Genomic DNA, 21,297 nt, shown 5'->3' with positions numbered 1-21,297 from the left:
CTATTAAAAAAAAAAAAGAGAGAGAGAGATAAATAGGGTGACTTTATCAGTGTCTGTGACAAAGCTATTCACATTATGCAATGATTAAAACAACAACGAATAATGCATGGAGATTCACCTGCGCTTGAGCAACACTCAACAATACAACACTTACGAAGCCTGAACTGAATTAAAAGCCCAGTCTCACCCCATGTCTTTCGTTATCTTTTGAAAAGAGACGACAAGAAATAGCAGAAATCATGATCTAAGGTTATCGAAACATCTGAGCTGTAACCATGTACATTTTTGTTGACTGACCAACCATTCTTAGGTAACATCTGGACTAAAGCACGTTTATTAATATTCTAACCCTAATCACACCTTTTCCTTCACAAAATAATACGAGAGACTAAATTAGGATTCTCAGCAGTCGTGCTTTTATTTTAGTCAATATGTAGCCAGTTTCCTCATTCACTAACAAAGCAAATCTGAGTTGATCTTCTGAAAAACAGCAAAAAGTAATGAATTGATTAATTAGACACGTGTCCATTTACTGGTATGAAGTCAATAACACAGACTGTGTGGTGTCGCCAGAGGGTGGCAGTGTCTTTCTGATGGCTGTAATTCGGTAGAAGAAGTAGTCCTAACAGGAAACAAACTTCAAGCAGGAAAAAAATGCTGTGGTGAACATCCACAAAAGGGAAAATGGAGAGAGAACTCTTCTTCGTGAATGATCTCTGAGAACGTCTGGAGTATTTTATTCTTTATATCTGGAAAGATGCTGCTAAGTAACATAGGTTTATCATTTGCCCCCTCAGATCAGAAACAGCTGGAGAGTCAAGTCATTTTAATCGTTGCAAGGTTGGACACTATTTCAAAGGTTGTTTCTGAGCCCACTATTCTTTAAAAAAGCCAAAAACACTTAAAGTAAGCCTTAAACTTTTTATCAGTACATATCAAAAGATTTGATTTCCATTCATCTTTTCTTATTCACGTCTTACAAATGTAAGTAAACTACAGCAATGACAACTGAGCAAAACATCTGTGCAGTCCTTTGGTAAATACGGACCCAAGCATTCTGACAGTGGGTTCTTTTAAAATTCTTCAAAAAAATGTTTCAGAACTATTAAAAGAATCTTCAAACACGAAAAGCTATCCAAACCCTTTTTTTTCTTTTTTTTGCGTCGTTAGCTGGCATTGCTTGAGAGTCACAAGCCAAACAGGTAACTAACTTTCTACATCACCCTGGAGTTCTGAGAGCCGAAGGTACTGACTTAATAGATACATACAGTACGGACACCGACCCAAGCAAAGATAGCTGCTACAGAAAGTCACTCGCTGGCAAAATGAGACCATCCAAGCAAACAGGAACAGTGAAGAGGGGGTGATGATGTGAGCGGATTGGCTGGGCCACACTGGGGCAGGGGGAGAGGGATGAACTGAGAGGAAGGGGTGAGTTGCAGGCAGTATCACGTGACGAGTCCAACAGAGAGTGTTATAATAGGCCCCCTCTCGGAGTAGAGAGGCAGAGGCTGGATGTGAACCAAAATCCCTCTACCACACACAGGCTGGCCATTGTTGGCTATTCACTGGACTCCATCTCAGGGCACTTTATCATTCAATTAGGACAGCTTTCACACCGCACACCACAGAAAAGAGGCCTTCAATCAAACTGAAAACTTCACACTGGCCCTGGAGGGGACGCAGAAAGGGGACTCGCAGTTGTCACCCCACTTTCATTTTTCCAACTTGTTGTTGTCGTTCACCGAGTCTTTTGAGAGGGAGAGAGAATAGATGGAAAGATGTGAGGAAAGAGGAGGAGAGCGGAGGAAGCACCGTTACAAGTTTGGTACCACGTGTGTGTTTATGAAGCTGATGGAATGCACTAGAGTGGGTGAGGGGTTAAATTTGGTACGTGGTCATGGATGAGGGGAGGGAGGAAGACAGACAGAGGGGGGAAATTCAAAGCTCGGAGAAGAGAATGACACAGAGGAGCATACTTGAAGGAAATAATGAGAAGGAGAAGCATGCTTGAAAAAAAGAGAGGAGAAAGGGGAGAGGAGGAGCTCAGCAACTGATCAAAACACAGCATGAAGCACGAGAGCCACGACAAATGTATAGAGGGCAGGTTGACAGAGGAGAAAGAAAAGTTTACAGGGGATGAAGGTCAGATGACAAAAAATAGGATGCAGTGTAACACATTTAAGTAAAAGTTAGTTCAACTTTAACTTCACTGCTAAAAGCTAAACTTCAAGTCTATTCAACTTTTTTCAACTTTTGTTAACTTACTCCAAGTATTTTAAAGAAACACTCGAGAAGTTTGTGAACCTTAAAACTATGTGCTTGTGACTCATTTTGAGGTACACTGACTTTATTTATACACACTCCCTTGCCTGAAACAGCCTTAAGGAGCTCTGGGGTTAAAATACCGCAGTTCACGACTTTGGTTTCCTGCTCTGCATCACATCGATTGGCTTTATGGTCACTTGACATTTTTGTGGGCTTTTGATGGTGTCTTTGTGGCCTCAACATGACAATTTCATGTGTCTGGCAAAAAAATAGCTAGGCTCACATATATATTTGCTTTTATGACAGTGGTGTTACATCCCATAATTGTAGGAGGAGCTAAGATTTTTTTAAAAATTGGTAAATTATCTCCAGTTACATGAAGTTAGCCTGAACATATCTATATCAAATCCACTTTAAATTCCTGGTTTGCCATATGCATTCACTTTTATGCATACAGTTTTCAACATTCTTCCACAATATGACTAAAGAATATAAAAACATTGAAGTATAAAGCTATACATTAAGTTACCTAATATCAAAATTTTAAGGTCTAAAAGTGAAAAATATTTATTTTCAAATATATTTTTTTCATCTAAACAAATGTAACGTACATTAATACATAGTCAAACTGAACTGAATGGAACTGATTATTTTCCATTTATCCCTAAAGCATATAAAGTATAAAACAGCAGTGGAAAATATTGAGGGGGTTTATTAATCAATTAGTGTTGCAGAGAGAGAAATCGCCATGAAAGCATTTCACAATGAAAAAAAGGTTCAAAGCAGTGGGATTTCACTTAAACAAGAAGAGCTTGACTTGTTGGCATAATTACAATGCTAACAATGTTTAGCCTAAATGCTGATCATTTCATGAAGTCAAAATGATTACTTACTTATCCTAAAGAATAGAATATGCAGTTTCTACCAAGTAGAAATATAAACCCAGTAACTACATGTGGTCATAATTAGGTTAAGATATAATACCATAATATAAAGTATACTTTATATTATACAGTCTAGTGTGAAGAAAGCTAAGTGAAAAGAAAAATCTTGAAACTAGATCAAATCTGCAGCTTAGCTTGTGATAGCTAACATCTTAAATCCATTGACCCAAGATATTGTTAAACAATATCTTGTTTAACAAAATTAAGAAAAATATAAATAAGCACTGGAAGCCCTCTCTGAAGGCTAACTAGCCAAAAGCTAACTATCTAAACGCTAACTAGCCTAGCCCAATCTTGTAGAGACATTTTAAATGCATATTTTACAGTATTTAATGATAAAAAAAAAATGTTCTAGTGCTTCTTCCACACCTCAAAATAGTAGATCAGTCTAGTTGCACTGACCTCATAAATTTGGCGTAAAGTGAGAAAAGGGATTCTGCTTTTGTTATATTTCTTTTAATTATCTTGACTGACAGTCTGCAACAACATTGGGACCTTCTTTTGTTTTAGCAAGAATGGGAATGGTTTTTTGTTTGTTTGTTTGTTTTTTGTTGGGTAACTATTGTTCACATCAGTTCATTAGTAGTATTCTATATCGTGCTATTTATTGATAAAGGACAATTATAATTTATTTTATTTCACCACTGATAAAGTTCACTACTTCTTCTGGCTAAGTGTGTATAACTGCAAGTCATCTATGTTAAAATTCAATTAATGCTTACTAACTTTGTCCATCACACCTTTAAAGGTCCATCCAACTATGGGTCAACAGTTTAACCCACTTCCTTACCAAACAAAAGCATTAAGTTTCTCTTTAGTCAATATGGTAATTAATTATCTTAACTGCAGTACTTTTATTTATATGTATAGATATTTATGCAGTCCATAATTTAATTTATATTTTCTGCTACATACACCATTTCAGAGAAAATACTGCACTTCTGAAAAAGTTAAAAGCATTTGAATTCTCAAAGCATACTGCTTATTTTGGGTGCAGGACATTTGCTTTTACATTGTTGTCAGGCTAGTTTTTAATTAGGAAATCTGTTGAGGCCATTCGGTAGATTTTACTGAGCCATAAATATGTGAGAAACTATATTTTGTTAAAGATTTCGCTAAGTAGTAGTTTCTTAATGCTGGACATTATAGTTCTTAGTTTCTTGATGACTTTTTGAAACTATGACTGCACAGGTCAATACTTTACATTTGGACGAGGAAATCCTTTTGATTGAGGACAGGTGAGCAGATGTATGAAGTTGGCTGAACAATTTTTGACAGCACAGAATAGTCTATTCAAAACAGTTACAATCTTTGTTTAGTAAGCTTAATGGACTCTTTTTTCCCCATAACTATCTCCCCGTTACTAGACTGCATTAAAGGCTGATGTGTGGCGTAAAACTAATGTTCATTGATTTTCTGATTGCCAAATATAGTCTGTTGCAATCTGCTGCAACCATGCACAGAGCAATATCATGGATGAATATTCACCAGTCAACTATTTGCATGTAGAAATTATAATGTCATTTTTTCTTCTCCCACACTGACACATCAGTTCAAGCTGCACGAGCTGCAGAGAAACTGTCTTTGTCTACTGGAGGTTTTGCTTGGCATTATTTAGCGAGCAGAGATTGTTGAGCAGGGCGGGGTGGCAGAGGTGTTATTAAAAAATCCCTGTGAAGGAAGGAAGAGAGGATGTGTCATCAGACACTGCGGCTACATTCTGTTTTTTCTCCCGCTGCCTTCTTATCCGTTCCAGAGTATGAATCAGGAGCTGTGCGATCATCTGTCACTACTACTGTAGCCGAAAGTTTGTGAGGGATGCAGGGAGAATGTGTGAGTCAGGAGTTACGCTCTCCCACCGCATGGATCGGGTTTCATCCCGTTCGCTGACTCATAAATCGGCATCTCTAGACTAAGCTGAACAGAGCGTGTCCATATTCCAGATATTACTGTGCCCGTTAAACACGCATAACTGTGTGCCGAGTCACGTGTTCCTTCTCAACTGCTCTTTGACATGCTTTAGTTCTGTGTATGTGGGTGTGTGCACGTTCAGTGCTGATGCATTCCTCAACTACAGCGCACGATACCAGCACACCGCAACACTTTCACTCAGGCTCCGATTGAAAACTTTCTACGTGAACAGATAATAACGGGAATACAGATAATCGCGAAAACAGTTGGGATGTTTTACTGCCAATTTCTGGAAGTGTCTCTCCTCCAAACATGATATCATGACCATTTTTTTTTTTATATATCTATTCAACAAAATTTAAATAGATGACTCCTGGAAATGGAATGAGATTTCAGCTTCTCTGTCTCTATTAGGGATAGAACTAACCCAGGTCTTGTTCTTTATCAGGATCATTCAACATTAAAAGGAAGGTCCACAACTGTCACTTGCATACATCCAAATATTCATTTTTAAAATGAAAACTATATCTAGTTAAGTTGTCCCGATTGCTTGAACTGATTTCTTTACTTAGTAAAGGATCTAAAGTTTTTATTCAGTCGTCATAAGCTGAACTGACTGCCGTCTGAATACAACTCAAGTATCAAAACATGGAATTCATTTTCTACAAATTAGCCAATGAATATCACATTTAAACCGTTTTAAATCTAATCTTTCCAGCCCTTAAAATACCAAATTATCTCTTCATTGAGGGTGCCAAAGTCTCTCTAATCATTAGGAGCCATTAGTACAGATTAAAAAAATAATATCAAACAGTTCTGCCAATCACTTAATTATTTGTGTTAATTCTAGGGGATAGTACAAATATCTATAACTGGCAGCATCTGGTCACATGTAAACATCTTTGCATTTTAGAAGCTTTCTGTGATAACAAAAACTGTGTTTTAGATATAGTTAATACAAACAAAAAGGGGAGATTTTCTAATGTTTTAAAGGCCAAATCATCAACATGTAGATCCACAAAATATTAAGCATATTGATCCGTAACGAAAATAATCATCAGCTTCATAGTCACTCTGACAAGGAGGTATTTAAATCAACATTTTTTTCTACATGTCCCTAAAATGCCCCTTTTGTAAAAGAACCTCAGATGCAGTTTGACACGAATTAAATTCACATTAGAGAGTAAACTTTAAAAGAACCAATTCAGGTAAGAAACTCTAGAAAGAGAAAGTTAAAATCAAAGGAAATATTTGATAAATAAGTATGCAAATGCTTGATGAAAGAAAAAACAAATAAACACCAACAGCTGACAATTAGTTTTTGAGAGAGAATGAAACATTAATATTTCAAATAAAATGATCATTTCAGGTTTTTACTTCAGTGTGAGAAAATGCTTCTTTCTTAGCCCTTTGCAGATTAAAAATCTCCACATTCTTGACAGTGTTTTCACATGATTTCTGACATTGTGTAGACTAAACAATTATACGATCACTAAATAATAAATAATTACCAGCTCAAAAACCTTGGCCTGTAAAATGCACTGAAAGCAACTTAACAATTTTCCTTCTTTTGGACAAAACAGCCGGGTTTCATAACTTCCTACACGCTGGCAAATATCTTAATTCTGTCATCTACAATAAGTCTGAATTAATTCCCGAAAAAGGTTAACAACCGCTCGAGAAAGTAAGACACAGTGACGCTGAAACCTTCGTCAATCTATCTTTTTTCTGACCGTTCAATCCAGCACGATGACAGGCCAGCAGTGCAGGAGCTCATGTTTCATCCGGTGTGCCCGCAGACACCTGACCAGTTGGCCCAGCCCTGCCCCGAAGGACAGTCATTTCATGTAGAAGCTCCATTTTAAAATGTCTCCAAGCTAAATTCTTTACTTTTTCTTCGGATTTTGGCATGAACTGATGAAGCGACAAAAATCTCGCAACGATGAAACAGCTTCAATCTGTTAACAAGAGGAAATCATTTGCAAATGCAGAAGTGATTTCAGGACCTTAATGTAAGCGTCTGAGAACATTATCACAACTATCCTGAGAGAAGCGGAGAAACATTTCTGAGTTGTTTGTGGCAACAAAATGACAAGCAACACTTCTCAAAAAAAGCTTCCACAGAGTACATTTGGGGAGCCGACACACTGAAGTTGTGGCTAGTTGTGCTACAACACGCCTCATTTTATCTGAGAAAATGTTGACTACAACCAGTAAAACAGGAGAAGAAACCCTGCATTAAGGTCCTTGATCCTGAGGAATAAATTACTTCAATAACAAAGGCGCCTACAGCACATGAAGTGGAGGCAATTGTATTCTAGACTAGAGTTTATTCTTCACTTTCCCCTTCCTCACGTTCATTTCTGAGAACGTGCAAGTAGGGATAGGCAACAAATTCAAACGAGAAACAAGATCAAAATTTGGTGATAAATACTCTACTCTGGCATGAAGGCTTTAATAACTGCTCTTAGTTCCTCTGTGAAATAATGGTCAGGTCGGATCCTTTTATAAAAATCCCAGAACATGCCTCCGGCTCTGATCCACTGAAAGTGATGATACAAGAGAGACAGGAAGAAGCACCACAAAAATTTCAGTTCCATAATGTCACACTCTTCTATAGAAGTGCAACAGGCCGGTGTTATTGTGTTGCAGCAGTTTAGAAACAGTCTAGCACAACGTTGGTCTGATTGCAAACATTTTTGTGCTCGTCAGTGATTTAGACCCAAATGTGCGATCAGTGGGCCTCTAGTAGGATCCATAATCCATACGCAAAAGAGCTTTTTAGCACTTACAAAAGCTAAATCTCACAGCAAAGTGGAAGAAGAGTAAGTTACCAGTATCCGTTTAAAACTGCAAATGCTGGTGTGACCACAACTGGTTTAATACCAACTGGGATACAGATACCGTAAATCAATTCAATGAAATAACTGTGGTGTTTTTATACATGATGCTGTACTGGATCAAGCTTTTGTAAAAGTCCCCTTCTGGTTTGTTAAATTCAGCACTGCTTTGGGTCAGTTGGGGAAGCCGCTGCGTGCAGTATGGATCCACATCTTTCATAATGAAAGTCGTGTTAAGAACAGGGGTTTTCTATCCAATTAAATTCAGAACGCTTTTCGTTTGATACAGTGCGGGGAGAGCTAACTGTGTGGTCACATCTTGTCAAGCTCATAGCATTCAATCTGGTATGTTAAATTTATATTGACAAAAGTGATATAAAAAATACCGTTTTTTTTTTTTTTTTTTTTTAAGTGATTTTGAGATTGCACTGATGGTGTTCAGGTCAGAGATCTGTACATTTTCAAAGCCATATTTTCAAAATGGAGAAAGATCGAGTCCCTGGAAACTGGTACATCGTTTGAAGTTTGTAGAAAGTTTACTGAAAAGTACATTTCTTGGGTTGTTTATCGTGGCAGGACCTGGTTTATAATTGTTTTATTCATTAATTCATCATTTCATGAACAAGAACTTGTTTAAATGTATCAACTTCAGAAGGAAAAATTAATTTTATTACAATAAAAACATAACTTATTCTAATCATTCCTTGGCCATTTGCGCTCTTGTTTTAAAGACGGAATAAGAACATTTGAAAAAATAAATTTAATAGAAAAAAATCAAGTTTGAAAGGGAAAAAAATATACTATAATATGGAGTATAATTAGTCTGTGTCATTCAGCACTCCTGCTACTTTTCAAGCCTTGATGCGATGCAGTTCACACATTACATTATAATATTATAATAATAGCATAGAAATTATTAATTAACATGACAGGACAGGTTTTAGTTGACAGATTTAAATTTTCCAGGTTTTAGAAGGCTTTTGCAAAAGGAAAACTCGGGTTGTCATGAGTGAATCCAGCCCATAGTTATTAAAGAAGTCCTTTTTATTCAGAGCAACAGCTAAAATCTTTTAAACAAAACTTAAATCACATCTGGTGTGAGTCGTATTTTATTGTCGGCTACAAGTGGTATTCGATATGTTTTCTGCTTTTATTAGTTTTCATATAGTAAAATAGTTTGAAACAAATGCTGAACTAGTTATTGGCAGTTCTTACTTCTAACACAATTGTGAACATATGGAGAAATCACTGGATAGCATCGATAAAATTACCAAAATAATGATTCCGAAAGAAGAATAAAAAGATCTCCTGACTGTTGTTACTGAAAGCTTCAAGTCTGTCTGTAAAAGAACACATCTCCTAATTTTGTAAAGTTATAAATCCAGTCATGGGAAATTAAATGAATCGCCAGGTAGCACACAAAGTATTTTATACTCAACCTCCAATAATAATGTTATTGGGGCTTAAAGCCAGCATTACTACAAAGGCCGAAGAGCATTTCAGTACAAGCTACAGGGGAACTGATGGAGCGCATCGTCTGTTGCCAAGGCCAATGCTCTGTTTCACAAGAACTGAAAGTTAATGGGCTATTCCTTTGCTCATGCTCCACCTCTCCACCAAGTGGGTGACAGGCAGACATCACCTGTCAAAAACCTCCACTCACGCCTTAAGAGGTGCAATTATTTTTGTGGGTTACAGGTCAAACAAATTCTCGTGGCAGCTGGCATTTCACCACTGAGTCAAAGACTGCCACTTGTAGATGCTGCTATTTCGGAGTTTGTGGTTAAATTACCTGTTCTGTCTCGGTCTATTAAATGTGAGGAGGTTTACACTCTAGCAACAGATGTTAAACGCATCATCTGAGATAGCATTACGTTTTAAACTATGTAAGCTAAGAGCTCAAATTTGTTATCATGCTTATGATATTAAATCTTTGTAATTTCCCCCCCCCCAAATAAAAGAAAAGTCTAATGATGCTACATCTGGCAAGAACGCTGATTTTCATCTGACTGCATGCAGCATGAACCTGTGTTCTACAATATCATGACACCATGTCACGTACTGAAACACTGACGAGTTTTAAGATGAGTCCGTTTTAAGCCATTAATGCTTCTGTCAGTTACAGTCACCAACAAAAAAAACAGAGGGTGGGCAGAAATGAGATGCATGTTTTTGTCTAAAACGGAAAATTACAGAAATAGCAGGTAGATGTGACACTTTAAGGTCCATGTGGCAAACATTTTGTCATATGCCCAAGTCATTTGCACACAGTGTACAGCCCAAAGTTTTTGGGGGTTTTAGAAGTCCATTTAGTACTTTTTACTTCAAAGGAGTCATTGGTTTGTTTTTTTTAAGTTGAAATGCATACATATTCTTTAAAAATGGCATGAAGAGAGGTGTGAGTAAGTCTGCAGTTTTGCATTTGAGTCCAAATCTGTCTGCAGAAACCATGAATTGGTCTTAACCACAGGAGATCGGGGCTTAGGGAGCAGTCAGTTCCAGTAATATTCAACATCTATAATTCCATGACAATTTCGTAAATTCCATCTGGTTCTGTAATTTGGTGGTGTATGTTACAACAGGTGAGCAGGCTGAGGTGTGCACTCAAACCTATACGATATCACCAAATCTGATGAATCTGACTCTTTCACTGCAAATCACTTGTTTTCTAAATGTGTTTTTCCCAGCTGCCTCTGTGTGATTTAATCTGCATTGGGTCATGTTTGAATCCAACAGACCTTCCTCTATTCCAAAGTCAGTGAGTGCCTAAGGTTAAGTACAAGTCTATCAGTGTCTGAGAGACGACCCCCAAAACCAACGCTGTGTTTACTGCGCAGAGAAAAGCCTATTAATAAATCTGTCGCAGACAGCCTGGCGGAAGTGGCCCGGGGGCTGTAAACTCAGTGTGAGAGAAAGGGATGGATGAAGGACGAAATATTGAGGGACAGATGGACAGAGTGCAGGAGTGAAAAAAATTGAGGAAGGAGAAAGAGAAGGAAAGAAATTAAAATACATGGAAGTGGAGAAAATAGGGAGGAGAGACAGGAAAAAAAAATGCAGGAAAGGAGTGTGTGCCTGTGTGAGTAAACCATGGGTACTAGTTGATGGATGGATGTAGGTTCTGAAAAGCCACAGCTGCCCCGCTCTTCCTAGAAAAGATCCACAAGGAAAAGTGGCAGTATGTGGTTCAAGCATCTAGCATCCTCTTACTATTTCTGACCGGCATACTGCAGGAACCATCAGAATGTTCACGGGTCCAAAAAGCCTCAGCAAGAGTGAGTAAATGAGAGCATGTGCGCCTGTATTATTAACTTTGTGCTTATGCATTGTAAAAATTAAAATTTTATGGTTCTTTTTCACTTTAATTACCCTTGTAAATATCTGTGTGTATGCAGAGGTATGTGTACGTATGCTGCACTGCACATATGTATCTGTTTTCAATCAGTGTGTTACACAGAAAAGCATCATTCTTCTCTCTGTCACAGCTGCCAGCTAAATGTTGTAAATGTACCTAGTGCTCTACTTTCAAGAAAGGATATAAAGAGTGATGTTTAGTAATGTTTTGCACACAGGAGGCTTTATCCCAAATATAACTCCTGTGGATTTAATGTGAAAATATGATGTGAAAATATTTAATATCACATTTCATAATCTAGGCTTGACTATGTTACTCTATGTAACACCTGGGCTCTCGGTGAGAATGACAGACTAAGAGTTAATATTAAAGTCCAGCTCAAAAAGAGGAGTCATATAATAACAAGACCTAGACTACGTCTAGCATAGTCTTAGTCTAGCAGATCCTCAACTAATCCAGTAAAATCTTATCTACTGCTCAAGAACATGTGATGCATTCAAAAAGCTGCTACTTTCCATTGTGCTAAAGTGAAGCTAATTAATGCAAAACTACCATTTTTTTTACAGTCAGTGATACAGTAAAATAAAGTTTGCTAATGTTAGCTAATATCAGCCATCATAAGGCACCATTCGTAACATTAACTTAACTTTAAATTTAAACCCTACATTTTGATAATGGTGAATGCTAAAACATGGCATGACTGTTGCAACAGAAGAGTCACAAAGACAATTTTGTTGATATTTTTCTTGTGATATGTCTTTAAAGTTTGCTAATGCTAACTGACATTAGCCGTCTTAAGCTAGTAATAACATCAGACTGTGTACTGAACTGAGATGTGATTTGTTAAAACTTTTTTAGTCTATAAATAACTGGACTATGCCTGGCTAAATGCTGGTAAACGCTTAACATGAGGTTAGCGTAGCACATCAGTTACACAGTACGGCTATTAAAAGATTGATAACGTTAGCAAATGCTACACATAAATCATATCTATTTATAAAGCACATTTAAAACAACCACAGTTGACCAGTGTTGTACATAACATAGCACAAAGAGTAACACAAAAAACAATATATATATATATATATATATATATATATATATATATGCAGAGACAGATTTAAATCACATATAAGCAAAATAGTCAACACCAAGTAAATCCTAAGAGTGTTCAAGCATACTGAAAGAATAAATGTGTAGAGCAAATACAGGGTTTAGGCTCATTAGGCTGATTTTATTGCTTGTGAATTCAAACTCAAACTGAATTCAAACTCGTGTAGACTAGAGCTAACAGTCTAAACTGACTAAATGTAGCATCTGTTTTAAAAAGCTATTAAAAAAAACTTAAATTACCAAACAATTCAGGCTATTTTAGCTATTATAAATAGCCTCTAAATAGTTAGAAAGAATTAATGATCAAATTAAAACTTTTGTACAAAATCCCCTTTATCAATCTAATAAAAGGAAGAAATGCTAACAACTCGCTTTGTGACAACTGTTCAAGATCCTCAGAGTTGACTGACTGAGCCCTTTAATAATTCCTATAGCATGTTTCTGTTTTGATTGATTGTGCCTGACAAACAAGCTTAGAATATTACATTTGTTATGCTTTTTAGCAAAGGTTTTTGTAGACTTCTCCATGTCAGATCAGCTTTTCTCAGGCTAGGATTTCCACTTTTAAAATAAACATAATGTGGATTCTAGTTAGCTGGCTGTGAGGACATTACAGGACTGCACGATATGTGGTATTGTTGTTTAATATTGTGATGACAACATGACTTGCGATATGTAATCAAATACTTAAATATATGGTGCTAATTTCATGTATATTGATGAGGGATTGCACTTGTACACATGTGCATGCTAGTTAGTTGTAGAACATACCCAAAAGCAGAACTTTATCTAAATGGAATGCAGCCCTCATTAAATGACAAGTACAAATGACTTTGCAGTGTCAATATTGCTTATGTTGATATGGTTATGTCTAATCTAATCTAAATTATCAATATATTGTTTCCCCCCCGACCATATACAAGTAAATACTCCATCACACTCAAATAGCACCTGTGGAAGAGTTAGTCACATAAACATCTTTGGACAATGTCTTGTGATCTGATGTTAGTCATCCAAATTAAGTTTGATGGCACAGCTTGAAAAAACAATGAAAACAAACAGTGTATAATTGTCCTTATATACACAATAGAATGAAATCTGGTATAGCTGTATAAATAGAATAAAAAGTAGCTATAAAAAGGTGAATAAAAACAGCATTAAAATAAATCAATGGCACCGTGAGAATTCACTCAGTAATCATTATGTTTTGCTAAAGACATTCCATGTTGCGTTCACTTCCTGAACTAGACAATCTGAAAAAAGTTATCCACTTGTGAGTTTCAGTGGAATTAGAAATTTTTCTCAAGTCAAGCACATATTCCCACTGTCTGATGGTTTCAAGTTTTGGTAACAGTTAAAAACTGCATTTTACCATCCTAAAAGAAGTGTCTCAAAGGGACAAATTGATCCTGTAAAACCTTGTCTGAGCTTTCCTTTGTGTAGTTAGTTTCTTAAACGAAACCAAAATCCCCTCTGGTTCAGTAAGTTTTGCTTTGAGCAAAAATCATATCCTATCCTTGGTTTAACGGTTAATGAATCATCTTGAAAACATTTCTTAAAAAAAGCCTATTTTGCCTTTTAAACTTTTTCCCTCATCACACAATGATGAACAATCAAACTGCTGACTTTTTAAGCAGAGCAATGTGTTAATTGTGTTTGCATCTCTAAAAATGAAATACACTCGATTTCTGAAATGTTGAAAAGGAGATCAAAACCCGCTTTCAGTGCTTGGTATTTATTATAAGAACTATACACTTATTGGGCGAATATTCTTTAAGAAATATGGGAAAAATCCCTTGCCACTTAATGCCAGTTTTTGCAGCTGAAAGTCTAACAACCTGACCTGCATTTTTAGCCTTTATTCCGCTTTTTCTTTACATCTCAGTATAACTTAATAACTTCTCTGCTAATATTTCCGTCCTTCCAGCTGTCACACAGCCACCCATCCTCAGAGTGACCTGAAAGACCAGCAGCTACTGTGTGAAACCTCACATACTGCAAACAAATAAATCTAGCCTCCTGCTTGTCCCATGACACTCAACACGCACGCATGTAAACACCCCAGTGTACATGAGAGTACACAAAAAGAACAAATACGCAAAACTTGCGTATGCACACAAATAGCAGCTCCTGCGATGCCCCATATTCTGTTGCCATTCTCAGGCTCCCAGCTTGCTGCAGCCCTGAGAAAATAACAAATACTACAATCTTCTTGCAGCCCCTCAGTGAACAACATCCATTACAGCATGAACTCGGTGTCCCCTGCTCCTTTACCCTGCCTCCCCTGCACCCCCAACCCTATCCCATCCCTGCCTCTATAAGGTGAAGAAGTACAAAGAAAGGGATCAGAGCTTTTCCGATCCTTCCCTGGTTATTAACTACCATTTGTCCCCTCGGAGAGCCTTCCCTCCCATTAACCCAACTGATGCTCTTTTCTCATGGAAATCAGCCTGCTGTTGCTGCCGCTGCCGCCGCCGCCACCACCGCTGCCCGCAGAGGTGCAAGGAATTGTGGGAGATTTTACAAGGAGACCTCCTTCCAACTCCAAAAACACTTCTCTCTCACACACGCGCGCGCTCACAGGCGAGCACGCTCACTCAATCACAAAGGCAAACATGAAACGTGCTGACTCCCGACCACAGGGGCATGGAAGTAATGTAAGGCAATGCATGGAAGTTAATGAGAAGAAGCTGGCTCCGTGGACCAGGGAAGAGAAATTTTTGGAGAGCAGAGCAGCGAGGAATGCTCGGGCACCAGAATAACACGAATCATCAGGAGTTTATGACTGCTTAGAAAATGTTTTGGAGCAGGAGGAATGTTTACGTAATACCTAAAGCATGCAGGAAAAAAAAATGATCAAAAGTAGAAGTTTGTAAATGTGTTGCTGTCATTCGATTTTTTTTTTTTTTTTTTTTCCTCCACATCAGCCAACAAAGTCATCTTAACTATTAATGCAAAGCTACATCCATCTGTCACTGCCTCTAAAACCACCATAACAACTGCTACCTCAGACGGTATAATACGTCCAATGTTTGGGAAATGAAATCTGCAAAGGGCTGCAGGGCCGATCCATCGCCATCTGGATGGTTATAGTGAAGAGAGCAGCAAACATCAACACATAGGTCTCAACTTGCACAGCAACTGGCAGAAACAAAGGCATTGTCTCGTGACAGACCCACTTCCATTTCCTTATTATGTAGCTGGAGGCCTTGATGGTACATGCTTGACTCCGACGTGCAGGAGTGAGGAGGGAAAACCACCTAAACTCATGTCAGCATGCTGCACTGATCTGAAATCCGCTCTCTCAACACTGTATATATTCATGTTTTTTTTTTTTTAAGTGTTGGCGCTTTAAACTGCCTTTAGTTTACCACGAAAGGCTCCAATTAAACTTTCTTGTGGACATGTTAGTGTCTTCCTCAAACACAGATTGGCATCTGCAGTCAGAGATATTCCCTGCTTCCACTCTGCTCTACGAATGAAACAAATCAGTGGGTACACAGGAGCCACCATGTGATCACAACCATGTGTGTATGGAAACTATAACACTGGCGTAGATGACTGATTGCATCTTTTTTCCACACAAATCATTAGGATAACTCGGCTAAATCACTAAATCTAGTTACATTGCATTTGTCAAGGCAACTTTCTGTACTATATAAATGAAATGACAGACCAAATTCACCCTCGATCTCAATCTGAATTTTTTAAATTTTTTTTTAATTAGAATAGTTTTAAAGTGTGTTTTGTGTGTTTATTTGGTGCAAACTCCCAACAAAGCACTTCACAGTTTATCTCATATGCCTTTCGTCTTCTCTAATCAATCTAATCAAGTGAGAGAATAAATGCCAACTTCACTGAATACCAATCTAATAACTCGCTGCATCCCTCCCAGTGGAGATGTGTATTCTCCTTTACAATCACAGGATGTCTGCCTAAAGCTGATGTCATGAAAACACCTTAAATAGCCCAAAGTTCAAAGCGAGTTCATGCTTTTTGCTCCACGGGAAAACAAACTACAGCAATCTCGTAATGAACTACAGAACATGGCTGCAGCAGCAATACAAATATGACGGAAGGACAGCATGCAGAAACAGCACAGTGCGCAAATGTCACAGCTTCACGTTGTGTTCTGCAGAGCACCAGCCTCCTTAAGTCGCTTATTTGCTCATTTGCACACAAGTGACAGCAGAAAAGCTTGCGGCAGAGACAGCTATCAGTAACAAGTGCATAAACTGAGCCACACATTCTGAACCCAATCACCCCCTCCCCCCTTTTTTCTTTTGGAAGGATCTTGGTTATTTACCAGCTTGCAAACTAAAACAAAAACTGAAAACAGACACAAAAACATCCGATCAGCGACCTAAACTATCACCAAGTTGGTTGGCTCGATTCGGGTAGCCACACTGGCCTTATAGAGGTGGTTTAAGAGGGGGTTGTCGACTGATTATCAGTCCCCCAAAACTCCTAATTTAAAAGAATGCCCGATGCACGCAGAAAACTGCCTCCACAAACTGCCACTTTTTGGAAAACTTCTCTCATCTGGCACAGAAAACACACACCACGGGACGTTCCCGTCTATCTCCTTCTCCTCTGCAGCGGCATGCCACACATGATAAATATTCGCAAACTGCTTACAGCTCACCAGATCGCCGAAAACTTGCAAAGAACATCAGACGTCAACAGCGAGGGGCCGCCGGACAAAGTGCACCGTGTGGAGCAACTTCACGCGTTCGCATCTGCAACATGTTTATCGGTCAAGATCGGAGAGGGCAGAGGAGGCGATCGTGTTATTTCAAATTAAATAGCCAGGCTCCTTCCAAGCTGCCACAAAAAAAAACTTGAGCAAAAAAAACGGGGCTACGCAAAGTCGGGATCGCGCTGTGGTAACAACGCGTTCACAACAATTCAAGAGTCCCGCACGTCGATGTGTCACTCAGCAGGAGCTGGGAGCCCGCATAAAGCCCGTAAAGTCGCTTCACAAGCCACACATGCTCATACGAGGACTTGCAGCCCACATTATGAGCTCTTACATAGGAAAAAAAAAAAAAGAACGAGCAGTTTACCCACCAAAAACTTTCCAGCACCGCATTAGTCAAATTCACATGGAGTCCCGGTAACCTTCCATCCCGGACCGGACCAGAATCCCGCCGTGGCAGAACCCACGCCACCGCTCCACGCTGTTTTCTCCCCGCGATCTGTGGTTTTATTATTTTTTCCGATTTTTTCCAATTATTTTTCTATATTCGAGGCCTGAGAGTGTGTCTGGCTCTCCTCAGGCTGCAGCGGAGTTATGGGGCGGTAAGCATTGTGGGAGTGTGACGTCAGGCCACTTTCACAAACTTTTTTTTTTTTTTTTTTTTTTTTTTTTTTGTAACCACCGACAGCAAACTGGGTTTTCAGCAGCCTGCAGCCAGTTCTCCCAGTTTGAAGTCATGACCCAGTTCATACACCTGCGTGCGGCTCCGACATCCTCCTCATTCATCTCTTTGAGGGGGAAAAAAAATCCCATTTTTCAACATATTCAATCAACCATCACACCATTTATTGCAGTTGGAATGGAGCCATTTTGATTTTAACATCTAATATTCAAACAACCGTTATTTTATGTCCATTTAACAGGCTTTATTATCTTCTATAATTATAAAATTCTATACGCTAAAATGTCTGAGGCTTAATTAAGTTGTTTGGTTGTTTATTTCTTCTTGTGAGTCTCATTTAAAGTCTTATCTTCATTTATTTTGTTTGTTTTTGTCTATTTATCATTTCTGTTGCCATCCTTTCCTTCTAAATGAGGAAAAAACGTTCAGTCCCATCAACAACACATTTAGTTATTATCATGTTTAATTGTCACTGCTAATGAAAGAAAGAGTGTAAAACAGAGCCTCGTTGATTTGAGATCAACAGATTATTCCAAGAACAGAAGATGATTGTTTATAACTATAAATTAGTTGAATAGTTAGTTTTTCTTCCAATGGGTACATTTTTGTGCACCCGACATAACAAATAAAACAATAGATGAATGAAAAATGAGACCAACATTACATGTAATTTTCGAATTAGGATAATTTGAAGTATAAAAATGTCAATAAGGGGCAACATGCGGGAAGAAGAAAATCACGTGTTGAGGGCGACCGGTGGAGGTGGTGGTCTCGGTTTTCTCTCCCACCTTCTGTGTTTTCTGGGGTGGGGGGAGGGGTGGAGGCCTGGGAGGGGAGAGGGGTGAAAGGATTACTTCCAGGGCACATCAAGTCGTTTCCTCATCACCCTAACTGCCCACCGCACCTCTCCTCAGCCCGTCCAGCGAGCCCGCGGGGGGAAAATGGTCGCGCAGAGACGGACTAAGACTGAGGTGGGGGGGCAGCAGTCTTCAATAATGCTGCCTTCAAGTGCTGCTCCTGGTATACTCAAAGACAAAAGAACAATTTTGTCCGTCTAGCTGAAAGCACTACTCTAATGAAAACTGTTACAGAAATATTTTCATTTCTGTCTTTTTATTTTAAAAATGTTCAGAAGCACAATTTAACTTGATTAAAACAGAGTCTTAGTTTTCATTTTAACAGAGTTTTAATTCAGCTGTGTTCACATATACTTCCAAAGTACCCAGTGATCTGCTGGCCAGTCTTTAAAGCCATAAAAACAACAGCAGTGTGCAGAAATCTCCCCACATGCGTGCTCTCGTTTTCCAGCAATCAGTCGCTTCCTCTTAATTGCGACATTTCCGACCGAACCCGAATGCAACCAAAAAAAAAAAAAAACTTTCGTCTTTCGGCGTGTTTGATACAGAGAGGAGGGGAGGGGGGCAGAAAATATCTGTTGTTCACTTTGGGGGCGGGGGGGGCTCCAAAGCGACAATAGGTTTACCTGTTGGTGAGCTGGAGAGAAAAAGAAGAGGTCACGGACTTCTGCTTTGGTTTTTGTCTGAGGAGCTGGCGCAAAAAGTAGGCATCACTTTGGACGGAAAAGCCGCAGATTGTTCTGATCCTTCTTTGGTTATTTTTATTATTTTTTTTCACCTGAAGTCGCTTCAGTGCGTTTAAAATGCGGGACAGCGGGAAGAAGATGAGGTTAAAGAGCAACTTCAATCAGTCCAGAGCTGCAGATCCTTCAGGGATGAGGATTAGTTTTCTGCGTTTTTGCCGTAAAAAAGTCGAGCAACATTTATTTTTCACCGCAGAAGTGACAAATGGTATTTAATTTCCTAGTAAGCACCAGGGGGGAGAGAAAAAAAATCTACGATTTCGACAGAATTTTAATGGCACAAGATTGTTTGCCTCCAAACGCAGGGCTGCTAAACAGGAATTCTGTGGACAAATCAATAAAAACTGAGAGCTTATTGATCAAAAGTTAAGCCTCGAGGTTAGAAGGATTGTTTTTGTCATTATTAATGCAACTGAATAAATCTTAAGGGTGAAATGTGCAGCTCTGAAAGTTCAGATTAAATAATGCAATAAAGTTAAACTGTATTTTAATGTAATTTATTTTAATTTTCAAGAAGTTAAACCAATTTTACAGTAATCAGCCATGTTACTTCAAATAACTCTAAAATAAGAAAAAGAGCTGACACAGTTAGTGAACCTCATCTTATTTAATAAAAAGTAAATATTTATCAACATATGACATATGATTTAAATTCTCCACTTTTTTTACATCTTGAAATCTCTGAAAATGTAATATTTCCTTTCTTACATTCTGAACTGCTCATAAAGGCAAACAAATACCCAATTCTCTTAACCAACAAGAGACTGTTTATGCCACTGGAATCAAGCATTTTTAGAATATCAAAAGAAAAAGATGAAAGCTGATTTTTGGCTTTTAAGATCGCTTCAAAGTTAACAGCAAAAATTGATGTAAATCTCCATCTAATAAGAAAGTTTTTCTGTGTATCTGCAACCTTCACAGTTTTTTTAAGTGTGTCATAAGTGATCTGGGATTGTTTTTGATCATGTGTTAGGAATGTGAAAGACCCGTTTTACCCAAACAGAATGAGTGCAGGCTGAGAGAAAAGGATGTGCATCTGTAAGGCTGGACATAAAACCGGAAGAGAAGTCACAGGTAAACCAGTTTTTACATATTTTTTGTCTGATAATTTTCATCTTAAATAAACTGCCAAACTATAAACCTACTCAGTACCTAAAAACTCTAGATTCGACATTTAGGCTTTTGCAGACTTTTCAGAGATTCTTAAACTAAGTTTTTCTGGAGAATTGAATTGAATTGAACCATTATTTCAGTCCAGATCTTATTAGAGTTTTTTGTGATCTTTCTGTTTACTGAAATAAAGGTAAGCTAATACAGACATTTTTAATTTGACAGCTCGGCCTACACATGTGTGATCATTTACATAGTTTAGCACTGGAAAAGACAGATAACAGCTGATGAAATCATTTAAATGAATCCGCATGACCCAACCGTTTGTTAAAGAAAGCCCTCCAAAACCTGAGGATTTATCTGGAAAACTTAAAACTGAAATGAAAGGTTTATTGCTTTTATTTCTCAGCCTCTGAAGAAACTAGAAACATAAAATGAAAACCGTTCAAAGGGTTAATGCCTCTGCTTTCACTGTAAATGATTTACTTTGACGTCATGCTTATCAATATTTCTTAAAAATGCAAAACTGTTTGTGTTGAAAATGTTGCTGGAAGCACATGTGGGACCAGTCTTGAAAGGTTAAAAGGCTTTTTATGTTGAATCAGGTCACAATGGGTCAAAGCTACCTTCATGTGGAGTTACGGCTGTTTTCACTTTTACTCTCTGAAGCCATTTTTACCTGAATTACAGTCCTGAAATGTTCTGGAGAATTTCAGAAGTGAAAGCATGAACATTCCCAGCATTTATGCCGTCTTCTCCTGGCCACCCTCCACTC

The 21,297-nt window shown here is 38.2% G+C and overlaps 2 protein-coding genes across 2 annotated transcripts in view; both read right to left on the bottom strand.

The window, feature by feature from the left end:
• Positions 1 to 17,797, bottom strand: part of plagl2 (pleiomorphic adenoma gene-like 2) — a 50,761-nt gene extending 32,964 nt beyond the window's left edge. Inside the window, exon 1 of the mRNA XM_072367962.1 lies at positions 17,502 to 17,797. The gene's annotated coding sequence lies outside the window, so the exon portion shown is untranslated. The remainder of the gene's footprint in view (positions 1 to 17,501) is intronic.
• The window catches only part of tmed4 (transmembrane p24 trafficking protein 4), a 260,820-nt gene that overhangs the window by 13,111 nt on the left and 226,412 nt on the right, over positions 1 to 21,297 (bottom strand). The window lies entirely within an intron of this gene.

Source organism: Leuresthes tenuis, unplaced genomic scaffold (genome assembly GCF_036924035.1).
Source record: "Leuresthes tenuis unplaced genomic scaffold, fLeuTen1.0.hap1 SCAF_16, whole genome shotgun sequence".
Lineage (NCBI taxonomy): Eukaryota > Metazoa > Chordata > Actinopteri > Atheriniformes > Atherinopsidae > Leuresthes > Leuresthes tenuis.
The sequence above is the reverse complement of the archived record's forward strand: the minus strand, read 5'-3'. Positions and strand labels throughout refer to the sequence as shown.